Genomic DNA, 15,096 nt, shown 5'->3' on the forward strand with positions numbered 1-15,096 from the left:
TTTCTTGCCGCTCCTCCGCCACAAAAACATCTGCTGTGCCTCCGCCACGGTCTCCCACTTTATTGGCATGCAAGTAAAAAGATAGCAAGATAAGGGGTATAATGTTGTACAGGTTGAAGTGAAAGGCACTATATATAAATGCAAGCACAGGCTGGTTGATATTTTTTTGATTTGTTGGGCAGGCTTTGAAAAGATCCTCTTCAGTCTGCTGCCATGAGAAAGTAGTTGGCGGTTGCATTTTAGCAGCGAAATCTGTGAGCATGGAGTTGCCCTTGCAGCAGTATAGTAGCCACAGTAAGCAATACAGCAGTAAGCGAGGACACCCTATCCCAGCGGAGCCCGGGGAGGGCGGTAGCGCGCATGCGCCGGCACATTCCAACATGGCGCCGGCTGCTGCGGGGGTTGCCGAGCGCTGACGTTGTGGGCCGAGAGCGAAGGGGGTGGGTGGGGGGAAAGGAGGAGAAAGAAAAAAAGGACAGCGGATGAAGCAGCGGAGGCCCCTTCAGGTTTCGCTTCACTACTTCGGCGGGGGGGCCATTGCGGTAAGTGGTCGGCGGGGCCGAGCGTCCCTCAGGTGGAAGGGAGCTGGAAGTTTCTGGGGCGGGTGGGCTGCTGCCGCCTGAGTGTTGTCCCCACAGCCGGCCTCCCTCCCTGCTTCCATTCATGAGGACTGGACTCCGTAACGTCGGGCTACAAATGCCACGTATACTTAACAGGCTTATCTGTCCCAGTGCCACTCGGGCGGGGGAAGCGCCTGCAAAGCCCCCAGTTGCACGGGTCCCGCACACAGGCATCTCATCTCAACCTGCAGGAGTGGACACCGCCACAGCCTTTCACAGTACTGTACTGTCATTTATTTATTCATATTTCCGCCCCCCCCCCCCCCCCCAGTAACTGTAGACTATAGCTGTAGTGCGTGTGTACCTCTCAGCAGGGCAACTTGTGTCGAGCAACTCGTATGTGAAAAGGTCCTTCTCGACAGTCTGCTTCTTTGAAATTGCTTTTTTTGCCGCAACATATGTTCCTTCTACTTGGATGTGCTGCCTTTCTCCCTCCCCCACTGTAAACAAGCCTTGTTTATCACGCTTTTCATTGCAGATGTGGCCGTAGTTACAGTAAGAATGCTTTGAACAAAATGGGTTTTAATGTAATGTATTTGAAGGACTTGAGAGATTATGTAATGTTTTGGGGAGAAAGCTGCTTTGAATGCACTAAAACGCTGATAGTTTTTAATACTGTACTGTTGCTGTATGTCACAAAGAAGAATGTTTTGGTAACCTGAAGGGAAATTTTAAGTTGTTTTGAAAGGAATGAAATATGTATAGTAATAACTGAATATATAGCTGTCTTTTGAAGAAACACCATTTTTTAATAACCAGCAATCAAGGTACATTATATTGGCAAAGGGGAAACATGTTTTTGTTTTCTGATAAGTTTGCTGATTCTTCAGAAGTTAAAAGCTATACATTTTTATCTTGTAGATATTCTATATGCAACAAGTAAAATTGCAAGTTACATGAAGAGTTGATCTATTTAATATTCTCTCTGGATTGCCAAAAATTCTTAGGTTTTTTTAATAGTGACGCCAGACCCAATTCTTGCCACAAGAGCTATAGCAATTAGTTTCAGGTGAGACAACAAGTGGTAAAGACTTACCGTTGAGACCAAATATATTTAAAAGTGATGATTAATATCCTTTCTTTTGGCTTGTCATTTTTTTTTCTTTCTTTTAAACAGTGAGTGTTGATGACATGTACTGCTATTGCCGAATGGGCTCCTACTGTGCTGTACCATTCTATGATTAGAGGAGTCACAGAGGCTGTCTGGGAGCTAATTCTATAATTGTAGGAATACATCGTAAACCCAGGATGGTTCACAAGCAAATGTTTGTTAATTCAGCTCCTGGCCTCAGTAACTCTTCCAAGTCAGTGTCCTTGGTAATGCTGTCAGAACTCATTTAAACAAAAATATTTTGAATTCAACGGAATAAAACAAAGCTTTATAATTGGATATTAACTTTAAGGAACTCCGTATAATTAAATATCTTTAACCCCCCCCCCCCAAGATATTTCAAGCATATGCTATCCACAAATGCAATTTTACATTTTAAGCAGCTGCTTGATATTTCACCTGCAGAGTATGTTGTCAGATATCTTAAATAAATCCTCTTGCTGTATAATAACAATATAACATCTTTACTATTAAAAACATGCCAAGGTACTTCACAGGTGCTGGGAAAGGAGAGACTAGGAGGTGTGACTGAAAACTTGCTCGAAGTGATGGACTTTGAATAATTATTTTAATGGAGGAGAAGCAGAGAGGTTTAGGGGACCTGCTTAGAGGTGAAGAAAACAATACTTTTAACTATAGGTAAGTTGGCCACGACAGCATGGGGAATGGGTCAGGTGAAGATGCATTATCTGTTGCACAACATTATGCAAATGGTTTTGAAACTTTTCATTCCCACTTTTTTCTTTTATCAATTTTGTCCTCCACCCCCTCATCCCCAACGGCATCGACTCCTTGATTGGCTGTTTGTTTTTTATGCTTGGGTTGCTTTTCAGCACCTCACCCGAGTGGCCATTCCTCGCCTGTGAGCCTTGTCTCTGAATGTTAAGCCATTCAACTGCAAGGAACTTCTCAGCCAAGCTTAATCCTCCCTTCCCCTGGCATTCTTGTATGTGTACTTTCATCAGTGAGTTCTGTACAGTGACGTGGAGCTGGAACCCTGGCGGATTTTCCTTTCTCTAACCTTCGTGAGCTAATTGTCACAGCTCAACCACTGCCCTCGCTCAGTAGAAACTCAGCACACATTGGGGAACACATCTGGGATTTTCCTGGGCTGTGTGGCTCAACTATTCATGGGTTTAACCAACAGTCATTGTTACACACACACACACACACACACACACACACACACACACACACACACACACTCGCTTTTGATCTCAACTTGGCAACACATGGTAACACAAGTAACAGAAGATGTACATACCAACCAGCATTGTAAGTGAGATTTGTTAAACAATACTGCATCAGTCCTGCCAGCTGTTTCTTTCAAATCATGGCACGCTACAGCATAAGGGTGAAGCACGCCTTCATGCACGTAGTAATACCAGCGGTACAAGGGAACCTAAAAATAAATGGAGGGGAGGATGTGATGGTAGATTTAATAAATTTTTTTTTAAAAGGCGAAGAGAAAAAATAATGGGACTTTAGACAAATCTCCAGGACATAACATAAGAAATAGGAGCAGGAGTAGGCCATTGGGCCCCTCGAGCCTGCTCCGCCATTCAATAAGATAATGACTGATCTGATCCTGGGCAGAGGCAGGCAGATGCCGAGGCAGGAAGAGGCCTGCCCTCTTCCCCATAACCCTTGACTCCCTTATCATTCAAAAATCTGTCTGTCTCTCCACATTAAATATATTCAATGACCCAGGCTCCACAACTCTCTGGGGCAGAGAATTCCACAGATTTATGACCCTCAGAGAAGAAATTCCTCCTCATCTCAGTTTTACATGAGTGATCCCTTATTCTGAAACTATGCCCCTAGTTCTACATTCCCCCACGAATGGAAACATCCTCTCTGCATCTACCTTGTTGAACCTCCTCAATATCTCTTATGTTTCACCTCTCAGTCTTTTAAACTCCAATGAGTACAGGCCCAACCTGCTCAACCGTTCTTCATAAGACAACCCCTTCACCTCGGGAATCAACCTCGTGAACCTTCTCTGAACTGCCTCCATTGCAAGTATATCCCTCCTTAAATAAGGAGACCAAAACTGTACGCCCACACTCCAATCAGCAACCTGGATGACGTCTAATCCAGTCACCCTCTTCAGCACATGCTGTACCTTGAAGCGGTATACTCCTTTGAAGGCCCCGACCTGCTGATGGTCCTTACAGGTCGGGGCTGCAGCGCCGAATGCTGGGTCAGGTCGCACGCTGCTCCTTTGTAGACAGGTACAGCAGGAGTGGTGAGTGATCGTGGAGCGACGTGATCGATGCCCAGCAGGGGCGTGCGTTCGGGGCCCAGAAGAGGCGTGGGCCCAGGGGCAGCAATGGCGAGCCCACACTGCGATTATGTGTGCGCACTAAGTCCGTGCAGCAGAGCAGGTCTCCAGTCATCTTAGTTAATCCTTACCACTGGACCAAGACCTAGCTCTGTCAAGCCCATGTGGTGGCTAGTGTGCAACGTTTAAAAAAAAATCCACGCACAGGCATCTTCCACCCTTTCAACATGTAGTTCGGGACCTGGAATATAATGTCCTTCATTGAAGCATCTGTGAGCTCATCCATTTTTGTGGAACCAATTTATCCTCGATACGAGGGACCGCCTATGGTATCGGAGGAAATTTGAGCACTAATATGTTTTCCAATTTCACCTGGCCATAAATGCTAAAATTACTGTCACTAGTCTGTAGGTCAAAGGGGATTCAGATTTGAGGAACAAGCTTAGTGTCTAGGCAGGCCAGGATGCCATTGTATACATGTGCCATCTTCAGCACAACAGCTGTAGTCATCCACCACTGGGCTGTGACCAGCAGTGGTAAAGGAACATAGATTTGAAATCTGTCCAAGTTGTACCAGCAATTTGTTTTTACCAAATTTATGCTGATGAGATGATTTTGCCAAACCTGTACCACAGCATTTGACCAATTGTCACATTCAGGCTGGTTCAGTTATTGTGTTGAGATTTGACCCTGAGATCTTGTGCTGTGCATTATCTTGATCTGCTTTAGATATTGAATATTGGTTCAGTATTAATCTATGCGGGTATTTGCTCTTCCTGTTGTCTTTTCAAGATTGCTTTAGGTTCTTGGTACTGTACAACCTTTGTCTCGCTGCAGACTCACTACATAGTTTGGTCTTGGCTAAGGAAGGATATACTTGGAGGGCATGCAATGAAGGTTCACTAGAGTGATTGCTGGGATGAGGGGATTAGGCCTATATTCCCTAGAGTTTAGAAAACACGAGGTGATCTAATTGAAAAGTATAACATTTCTAAGGGGCTTAACAGGGTAGATGCTGTGAAGATGCTTCCCCTGGCTGGGGAGTCGAGAACTAGGGGATCACAGTCTCAAAATAAGGAGTCGGCCTTTTAGGACTGAGAGGAGGAGAAATGTCTTCAATCCTATTTAGAATTTTCTATGGAAGGCTGTGGATGCTCAATCATTGAGTATATTTAAGACAGAGATGGTAGATTTATGGATACTAAGGGATATGGGGATAGTGCAGGAAAGTGGTGTTGAGGTAGAAGATCAGCCATAATCCTATTGAATGATGGCGCAGGCTCGAAGGGCCAAGAAGCTTGCTCCTGTTTCTTATGTTCTACCCTTTCTGAGTGAGTGTACTCCTGTTCAAGATTCGTAGGCACATTCTTATACTTGTGTTGGTACTTTGCTGTCCTCTTTAGGACTCATCTGCTCATAACTTGTGGTAGCAACTTTGATTTCCTCCCTCAGGTCTTGACGCTGTGCAGAAGTTCTGTGTTAAACTGTAACTTGCGTGTTGGTGCTTTCCACTTTGAACTGATGCTACAGTTGTAGTGTAAATCTGAAACCAGGACTATCTGACTCTTGAGGAAAACCAGTGCAAAACTCCCTGGAGGAGAGGAACTCAAACTGCTTTCAATTGACACCTCATGGAGTATAAATCCATGTGTTCGTAAGCCAGGTGCAAAACATGCCCGGGGCGCTCGATTCTTTTGGACACTTTTTACATGTAACTGTAATTAATTTAAATGGTTAGGCGGTGCAGATGCAGCAACTCATTGTGTAAATATTTAAAATGTAGTTGCTGGGAGAGGAGCTCTGTGCATGCATAATTTATATTTTACCAAGGCAGTGCAAACAGGATAGATACAGTGCAAATGTACCCTTGTACTTCATGCTATCCTGGTTTGGTGTTTGCTTGGCACCGTTCCAGTGTTTTCTTGACTGTTAATGGCTAAAATTGCAAGGCTCTGTTGCTGTGCAGGTATAAATCTGTTTATGATGTGTCCTTTTAGCTCATTTGGTCATAATTGACTCCGAGTCAGAAGGTTGTGGGCCTCATTCAAGCCCTGTGTTCATAATCTAGGCTGATGACACAACACTCCTTCAGTGCAGTACAGAGAGAGTGCTGTATTGTCAGACTGCTGTCTTTTAGCTGAGGCTAGTCCATCTCTTCAGGTGGATTTTCAACACGATATTATTTTGGGGTCCTAACCAGTATTCGTCCCTCAACCAAAACCATTAAAATAATTAACTAGTTATTTATTTTATTGGTGTTTACTGTGCACAAATTGGCTGCTACTTTGCCTACATAACCGTAGCTATATTCTTTATTTAAAAAAGTGATGAATTGCTTGTGCAGCCCTCTGGGATGACATGAGTAAATGAAAAGTTCTGTATAAATGCAAATGATTGTTTTTGTATATCAGTGCAAATTCATTCTTCAATCTCCGATCTACATTTATGTCGAGTGAGGTTTTGTGCCAAATTGTGGCACCTTATAATTTCAGTCCTTACATTTCATCCTCACCTATTTCCTGCTGCTCTAAACATTCTAGTTGTGTCTGCTTGTTAAGGATGCTGCATTACCATGCTCTCTCTCATTGGCTTCTGGATCTAAGCAATCTTTTTCAGGAACTAATTTACCAAACTACTGAGTTCCTTCTGCCCACCAATTGTCTGACTGCCTTTCCAAAAAACAGTACAAGACGACAAAATGTTACGATGACTAGGAGTTTTAAAAGAGGTTACTTGTGAGTATCGTTGAAGACAACAGAGGTGGAGCCAAACACAATTTTGATCTTGGGATTAGTAGGCTAGAAATATTGGGGCCAAGTTTTGGCCTGAGTTGCTCCTATTTTTTTGGAGCAACTGGTTTAGAATGGAGTATCTTAGAAATTGCAATTCTTGACATTTAGTTTGCTCCAGTTCTAGTTAGCTATAACAGTTTCATTTTGGAACAGATTTTTATTTTCAAAAGGGGGCGTGTCTGGCCACTTACGCCTGTTTTGAAAGTTTAGGCAGTGAAAACTTACTCCAAACTAACTTAGAATGGAGTAAGTCTAGATTTTTGTACGCTCAGAAAAACCTTGCCTACACTTTAGAAATCATAGAAACAGAGAAAATAGGTGCAGGAGTAGGCCATTCGGCCCTTCGAGCCTGCACTGCCATTCAATGGCTGAACATGCAACTCCAGTACCCCATTCCTGCTTTCTCGCCATACCCCTTGACCCCCCCCAGCAGCAAGGACCACATCCAACTCCCTCCCGAATATATTCAGTGAACCGGCCTCAACAACCCCCCCGCGGCAGAGAACTCCATAGGTCCACCACTCTCCGGGTGAAGAAGTCTCTCCCCATCCCGGTCCCAAACGGCCCACCCCCATCCCCAGACCGTGACCCCTGGTTCTGGACCTCCCCAACATTCATAAGAACATAAGAGCATAACATAAGAACATAAGAATTAGGAACAGGAGCAGGCCATCTAGCCCCTCGAGCCTGCTCCGCCATTCAACAAGATCATGGCTGATCTGGCCGTGGACTCAGCTCCACTTACGCACCCGCTTCCCATAACCCTTAATTCCCTTATTGGTTAAAAAATCTATCTATCTGTGATTTGAATATATTCAATGAGCTAGCCTTAACTGCTTCCTTGGGCAGAGGATTCCACAGATTCACAACCCTCTGGGAGAAAAAATTCCTTCTCAACTCGGTTTTAAATTGGCTCCCCCATATTTTGAGGCTGTGCCCCCTAGTTCTAGTCTCCCCGACCAGTAGCTTACAAATCAGGCGTAGGTTACAAATCAGGCGTAGGGAACGGGGTGGGGTGGGGGGGCGGAGTAATTAAATTCTACAAGCATTCAACAGTCTGTCTTATACAAATAAAGAGCCATCTTGAATAAAAAATTATAAACAAAGCAAATACAAAATATTGAATATTCCTACCTGTGTGAAGCAGCAGCAGCAGCCTTCAAGCTGCAGTGCTTCAGGCAGGTCTTCCATGTAGGAGACGGGCGGCGTCAGTGACTCGACGGCAGCCCAACAACAACGGCAGCAAGCAGCCTTCGAGCGGTGCTTCAGGCAAGCCTTCCTTCCACGTAGAAGACAGTGGCTCGACGGCAGCCGAAGACACAGCAAGCAGCCTTCGAGCTGCGAGGGAAGCTGAGGCCATTCGGCCACGGGATAGGGGCGGCGGCAGTGGCTGATGGCAGCCGAAGACAGAGCAAGCAGCCTTCGAGCTGTGAGGGAGGCTGAGGCCATTCGGCCAGGGAGAGGCAGCCAGATAGCCAGTTTGAAATTAAATTTGTAATTGCAGAATGGGTGCTGCATTGTCAACACCACGGATTATGCAATGGTTCGCCAACAATTCATTGCGGAGGAGAGAATTGATTAGAGCTCACCGCACCAGGAACATCATAGCCCATAGGCTGTTGGGCAGGAGACCTTACCCACGTCGGCAATATCGAGCCAGGCGCTCGTACAGGAGCGAGGCTGATTGTGTCAAAGGCTGCGTTTCCGCAGAGAAGTTGTCGTTGAGATCTGTGATATGCTGAGAGCAGATTTGCAGCCCAGAAGCAGAATGCCCAACTGCCTTGTCTGTTGAACTGAAGGTAACAGCTGCACTTGCCTTCTATGCCTCGGGATCGTTTCAGGCTACAACTGGAGATGTGTGCGTTATCTCTCTGTGCAATACATGCCTGCATTTACCAAGTCACGGCTGCACTGTATGCACAGAGGAATGACTTCATCGATTTCTCAATGACCGCACAAGCGATCCATGAGAGAGCTGTGGGCTTCTTCAGGATTGCTGGCTTCCCAAAGGTAAAGAGCTGCATAGATTTTACCCACATAGCCTTGCGAGCACCTGTGGAGGATTCCGAGCAGTACAGAAATAGAAAAGGTTTCCACTCCATGAATGTGCAGCTCGTGTGTGACGACAAGCAGCGCATCATGTGAGTCGATGCGAGATACCCTGGCAGCATCCATAATGCGTTCATCCTACGCGACAGCATTATATCTGACATGTTTGAGCAGCAGCCAGAAGGGCAGAGCTGGCTGCTGGGAGACAAAGGGTACGGTCTGACCACCTGGCTCATGACACCCCTACGCATGACACGGACAGAAGCTGACCGTCAATACAACATGGCACACATTGCGACGCACAGCATCATTTGAGAGGACCATTGGCATATTGAAACAGTGTTTCCGATGCCTGCACCATTCCGGAGGCCACTTGCAATACTCTCCTCAGATTGTCGGTCACTTCACTGTGTGCTGCATGCTTCATAACTTAGCCATCATGAGGCAGCAGGAGCTGGTGGTGGAACCAGAAGACCCACGTGAGGGTCCAGTGCCTGATAGTATTTTGGAAGGGCAGGATGAGGATGATGACGACGATCAGGAAAGCATGCAAGTGATTGATGCCGGAGCACGAGGTCGGAGGAGGGCCGTTCATCGTGCTCCTTTAACGATTGCTCGAGCCCTGCGCCAGCAGCTCATCCGTGAACACTTCAATTATTGATGCCTGAGGGCTCTGCGACCACTGTTGCGCATGGACATGTTTATTCTTTGGAGTTGTTCCTACGTTGTATTGTGTTAATGGAAGATGATTCAGTTTTAAAGAAAAAATATTTTATTGAAAAGTTAACGTCACTGTAATAAAATATTTGTTGTATCAAACTTTACTTTGTAATATGACTCTTGAAGATCACAAACTTGTAAAGTTGCAAAACAATTTCAATGTGAAAAATCTTACACTCTTAAGATCAATTAAACTTTAAGATCACTTTTTAGGTGCAAAATTTAATAAGTTACAAAATGTGAGAGCATTTACACTATAAGATCACTTAAAAACCCCAAGATTACTTAATAGTTGTAAAGTTACAAAACAATTTCAAATTGAAAAACGCTACTACAACTGCATCAAGAACAAGAACAAAAGCAGTAAAGAAAGGATGCAACCATCTCTCATCCACATCTCAGTGAATGTTCACTTCATGGAGGTGTCATTTGATTGGCGGGGCTGTGTGCCCTTATTGCAGCAGCTACCTCCATGAGGGCCTGTGCCGTCGCTTGCATGCCCTCCCTGAAGGCCTGTGCTGTCGATTGCACTCCCTCGGACATTCCCTCCCTAAGTTCCCGTGTCATTACTGCTATTTCTCCCATCAGGACCGTCGCCTCTTCACCCACTGCACTGATGCTACCGATGAGTGATCGGGTAAGCTCATTGTTCTCCATACCCAATGCCACAACCTGAGCCGCATCTGTTGCACGCTGCATCTCAGGAGAGCGTGACTCCAATCTCCTTCTTCTCTGCCTGGGTCTGCCTCGCGGCACCACTACACAGGGAGGCGCAGGCTGGGACGGTGGGACGCTCGGTGTTCCAGACGGCAGCACTCGAGTGCGAGCGTGGGCTGGGATGGTGGGTGAATGAATGGGTGTAAACTGCTCCATGATATTGCCAGCACCACTGGGACCCGCAATGTCAGAACCAAAACCATGGAAAGTGGAACCAGAACCTATGCGAGGGGGAGGCGCAGGCTTGGACGGTAGTGCACTGGCTGTAAACTGCTGCATTACACCAGCAACATCACTGGGACCCGCAACATCGGAATCAAAACCATGGAAGGTGGAACCAGAACCTATGCTAGGGGTTGAAACTCTGATGCCCCTTAATGGGGACTCATAAACATTAATTTTGAAGCTCTCCCCTATAGACATTTCAGTCATCGCCGCCATCATCCAGTCTGGATCGTCCGCATCTGGTTGTACTGGTTCTTGTTCTGTATCTTCAGGATCCTCAGGGTTGGCAACAGCATCATCATGTTCTGCAAAATACATCAGAACAGTCAAATGTTTAACAGCAAGGGAGGGGGCAGGATGGGTGGCATGAGTACTCTCACATATAGCAGGCCAGGCAGCAGGTTGATGTGAAGGGCCATGATGCATTTTCAGGACTTGCCCTCTTCGTCGCATGCGGGCCCAGCTTGTGCTGTACTGATTGCTTTTCTCCATGTACGACTCATCATAGCAGCTACCCACTGTTCCAAGGGTGTCAGTGGATGCAGATTGGGCGTGCCTCCTCCTGTTCGAGTTGCTTCCCTTTTGTTGTGGGCCAATTTCTTCTGCAAAGAGTAAAATATAACTTTTTAGAGTGTGTCTTTCTGCAGGGTGGGACATAGATAGTCACGTTACAATTACGATTACATTAAAAAATGAAAATATTACTTACACTAACTACTTGACCAAGGTCGTGCCATTTCTTTTTACACTGGCTTCCAGATCTCATGGTATGCGCCACTGTGCAGTAATCTTCTGCAACTTGGTTCCAGCGTTTCTTCTTTTCTTTAGATGGCACTTTTATGCGACCTCTGTTGTTGGTATCTAGCCCCTGCCATCTCTGCTCAATGACGTTGACTAATATCTCCACTTCCTCATGCAAGAAATTCTTTGTTCTTGGTGGACGTTGTTCCATTGCTGTATTGAATTGACACTTATTTTTCAAAACACAGTGCTTATTTTGCATGCACCTATGCAGCACCTGTTCTGGAAGTTTAGCAGTGAAAAGCAGCACTCACTGATTTCAGCAGGTGATTTCTTCAACAGTGCTACTAAAAAAAAAAAAGCACTCCTTCAGACACCAAAGAATCACCAAAATTCAATCCTAAGCCTTTACAGAGGTCCACGAGACAAATCAGCACTTTTCTTTAAGTTCCTTTAAAAATGGCCGAATGCCAATGTTTATGGGCTACTGCGCGTGCTCCAACGCGCACTCGCAGGGCTGCCGGCATGTCGTTCTTTCTTTTGACTTAGCCCTGCCCCCCTGGACTTGCAGAATTGGCGCTACTCTCTGGCTCCGTCCCCCCGCTGCTGTCTGCGCGCCGAGCTCCGAGGGACCGGCAGGGAGCTCGAGAATTACGAGGTACATTTTTGTTGCGCTTTTAGGTGCGAAAAACGGGCGTCCATGTCGGGGCTGTGACGTTCTAGGTACGGCACGAAACTTGACCCCATTAAAGGGGATCTGAAAATGTTGGGCAGATTCTTCACATATGATGACTAGACATTTTATGTATCCATTCATTTTAGTATAGGAATAATAAAGTAAAATATTAACAAAGCATAGAATTAATATCTACAAGTGACTTGGATCAGATGAGGTATATACAGGATTCCTTATGGAAATAGAGATGGAAAAGGCTTTATTGGATCGGTTTGAGAAACTCCTAAACATGGGTGGTAACTGAGGGATAGGGAATGGCAATTATACTGGTACTCAAACAGGAATGAGATGCAAACCTCACAACTGAAATGGGGAAATTGGAAGCATTGTTTGCAATAATATCAAGAGTTCCTAAAGAGCAAGGAAGCTTTAAAAAAAGAGTTGTCTCCATAGATTTAGTGATGGGCACAAAGAGGAGGCTAAAGTAGTGAATGGGGGGGATAGCCAATGGGTTATAGTTTAGTTCAATTTTTCAGTAGGCACTTGATAAAGTTCCACGTGAAACTAATGAAGACAAAGGCTCGTAGGGCCCAAGTTTCCACACGATAAAAAACGGGCGCCCCTCCGAGCTGGGCGCCCGTTTTTCGCGCCTAAAATGGCGCCGGAAAAAAAACGCGCGATTCTGGAGCGCCCTGCAGCTCCTTGTCTGTTTGGCGTGGCGCCCAGGGGGGCGGAGCCTACACTCGCGCCGATTTTGTAAGTGGGAGGGGGCGGGTACTATTTAAATTAGTTTTTTTCCTGCCGGCAACGCGTTGGAGCGTTCGCGCACGCGCAGTGTGAAGGAAACATTGGCACTCGGCCATTTTTGTAGTTCTTTGTAGCTGTTTAATTTTTGAACATTTTTTAATAAAAGCACATTGCCATCAGCACTGAGGCTTCCTGCTTACTGCCTGCCCCTCCCTCCCTCCCGTTTGCGGGAATGACGCCACATCGCTGAGCTGACTGTAAGGCTTCACCTCAAGTGGAAGGCTGCTTACTGCCTGCCTGCCCCTCCCTCCCTCCCGTTCGCGGGAATGACGCCACATTGCTGAGCTGACTGAAGCACTTTCACACAGGTAGGAAGATGGTTTATTTAATCTTTTCTTTGCTTATAAATGTTTATTCAGGTTGGATTTATTTGTATAATATTTAGAAGTATAAATAAGGATTTATTGTAGAATTTAATGACTTCCCTTCCCCCCTCCCTCCCCCACCACCTCGTTCTGGACGCCTAATTTGTAACCTGCGCCTGATTTTTTAATGTGTAGGACAGGTTTTTTCAGTTCTACAAAAATCTTCACTTGCTCCATTCTAAGTTAGTTTGGAGTACGTTTTCACTGTGGAAACTTTGAAATCAGGCGTCAGTAGCCAAACACGCCCCCTTTTGAAGAAAAAATTCTGTTCCAAAGTGGAACTGTTCTACCTGACTAGAACTGCAGAAAAAAAAATGTGGAGAATTGCGATTTCTAAGATAGTTCGTTCTCCACCAGTTGCTCCTAAAAAATCGGGCGCAAATCATGTGGAAACTTGGGCCCGTAGAATTGCTCATTTAGCTAGCTAGATTGGTAAGTACCTTGCAAGTGGACAGTTCATGCTATTAATACATTATTTAAGTGACATTGTAATGCATCTGATGTCACCTGGCCACATAGCTTGATATCAAGTAAAAGGGGAGATAAACAGCCCTGTAAAGACATGTGGATCAATTAAGCAGAGGTGTTAAGGAATGGCAGGATTCTAATGCGGATAATTGTAAGTTGATGCATATTGTAGCAGGAAACATGATGTATACAGAATGAAGGAAGTCCCTAAATAAAGGTGGGGAAAGAAAAGGATTTGGATGTGATTATTGATTACTCACTGAATTTCCAGTCAAAATCTAGGATGTATCTTGAGGGCATTGATTATAACTCTCAATTTCTTCTATAAATTACTACTGAGGCTAACATTTGGGCTATCTTCAGATTTGGGCATCCTATCTTTATTTTAAAAAAAGGGTTAATTGGAATGTAGTCAGAGATAAGAAGCAATGAGTTAGTACTCTGAAATCATCAGGCAAGGCTCATAGCTGAACTTTTTTTCAATGGAGAAAGGGAATGAAGGGAGCATTATCCAAGTCTTAAAATGTTGAGCGACATGGATGTTATGGAAATCGGAAAGATATTTCACTTGGTCTTATGATTGCAGAACCTGTTTAATTTAAAGGGCAGATAATTGCAGGCTAGCAAGTTCAGAATCAGAATTTTTATCCCAATATACTTGTATACAAGAAAATACATTTAGGATGCTCTTTGGGAGCTGTTTTGAATGCAAGTAATATGTGTATAGGCATTGTGGAGAGCAAGACTCTAAAAGAGCCTTAATAGAGGTGGTGCATGCATGTATTTAAATCAAAGGACCCACATTTCCAGCATTCCAGCAAGTCATTTGACTGAGCAACTCCCAGAATGTAGGAAGTTTGAACCCACTTGTTTGCAAGAGTGATGCAACTGGGAACTGTGCCTGTCTTTGGAGACTTAAATTTGAAGTCCTTGCAATAGCTAGGGTTTAGAGAAAGTTGAGCACCAGTAACTGCAGCATCCTGAGTACTGCAGTCAACAAGTGGATTCAGGACTTGTCACACTAATTGTTGTGCCCCTAACTATGATCTCAGTTTATATCCAGTTGGAGAACTGGTTTATAAAGCTATTGACCAAAAGCTGTGTTAGTTTCTCTAGAATCACATTCAGTTTATGCAATAGCATTTTCCCCACACTTAATTTCAAGAAACCAAACATTATAAACAAATCGATTATAATTTGAAACCGGATACCTGGCAAACATTTAGCAATTAGCAGTTCAGGTATAATCAGTGTAAGTGGAAAATTTTCTTTAACGAGAGATACGTTGTACACTTGTTTTTATACTGATAAAACTACTGTACACACTTCTAGTTTGAGTTGGATATGGAGTGGAAGAAGCACAACTGGATAGTGGCTGTTTAAAAATTATAACACAGCATTTCTCCTTTTAAAATAAGTTTTGAAGAATTATTAGCTTGTGTTTTGTTGAATATTTTTAAATAATGGAGGTTGATATCAGGGGAGGGTTTTTGACCTGGGTTTGAGATGAATTGATGCATA

General features: G+C 44.6%; 1 protein-coding gene across 1 annotated transcript in view; it reads left to right on the forward strand.

Annotated features, from left to right (window-relative positions):
• The first annotated feature begins 454 nt into the window (after positions 1-454).
• Positions 455-15,096, forward strand: part of LOC139265759 (fibronectin type-III domain-containing protein 3A-like) — a 207,236-nt gene continuing 192,594 nt past the window's right edge. The window contains exon 1 of the mRNA XM_070883127.1: positions 455-542. The gene's annotated coding sequence lies outside the window, so the exon portion shown is untranslated. The remainder of the gene's footprint in view (positions 543-15,096) is intronic.

Source organism: Pristiophorus japonicus, chromosome 6 (genome assembly GCF_044704955.1).
Source record: "Pristiophorus japonicus isolate sPriJap1 chromosome 6, sPriJap1.hap1, whole genome shotgun sequence".
In the NCBI taxonomy this organism is placed as follows: domain Eukaryota; kingdom Metazoa; phylum Chordata; class Chondrichthyes; family Pristiophoridae; genus Pristiophorus; species Pristiophorus japonicus.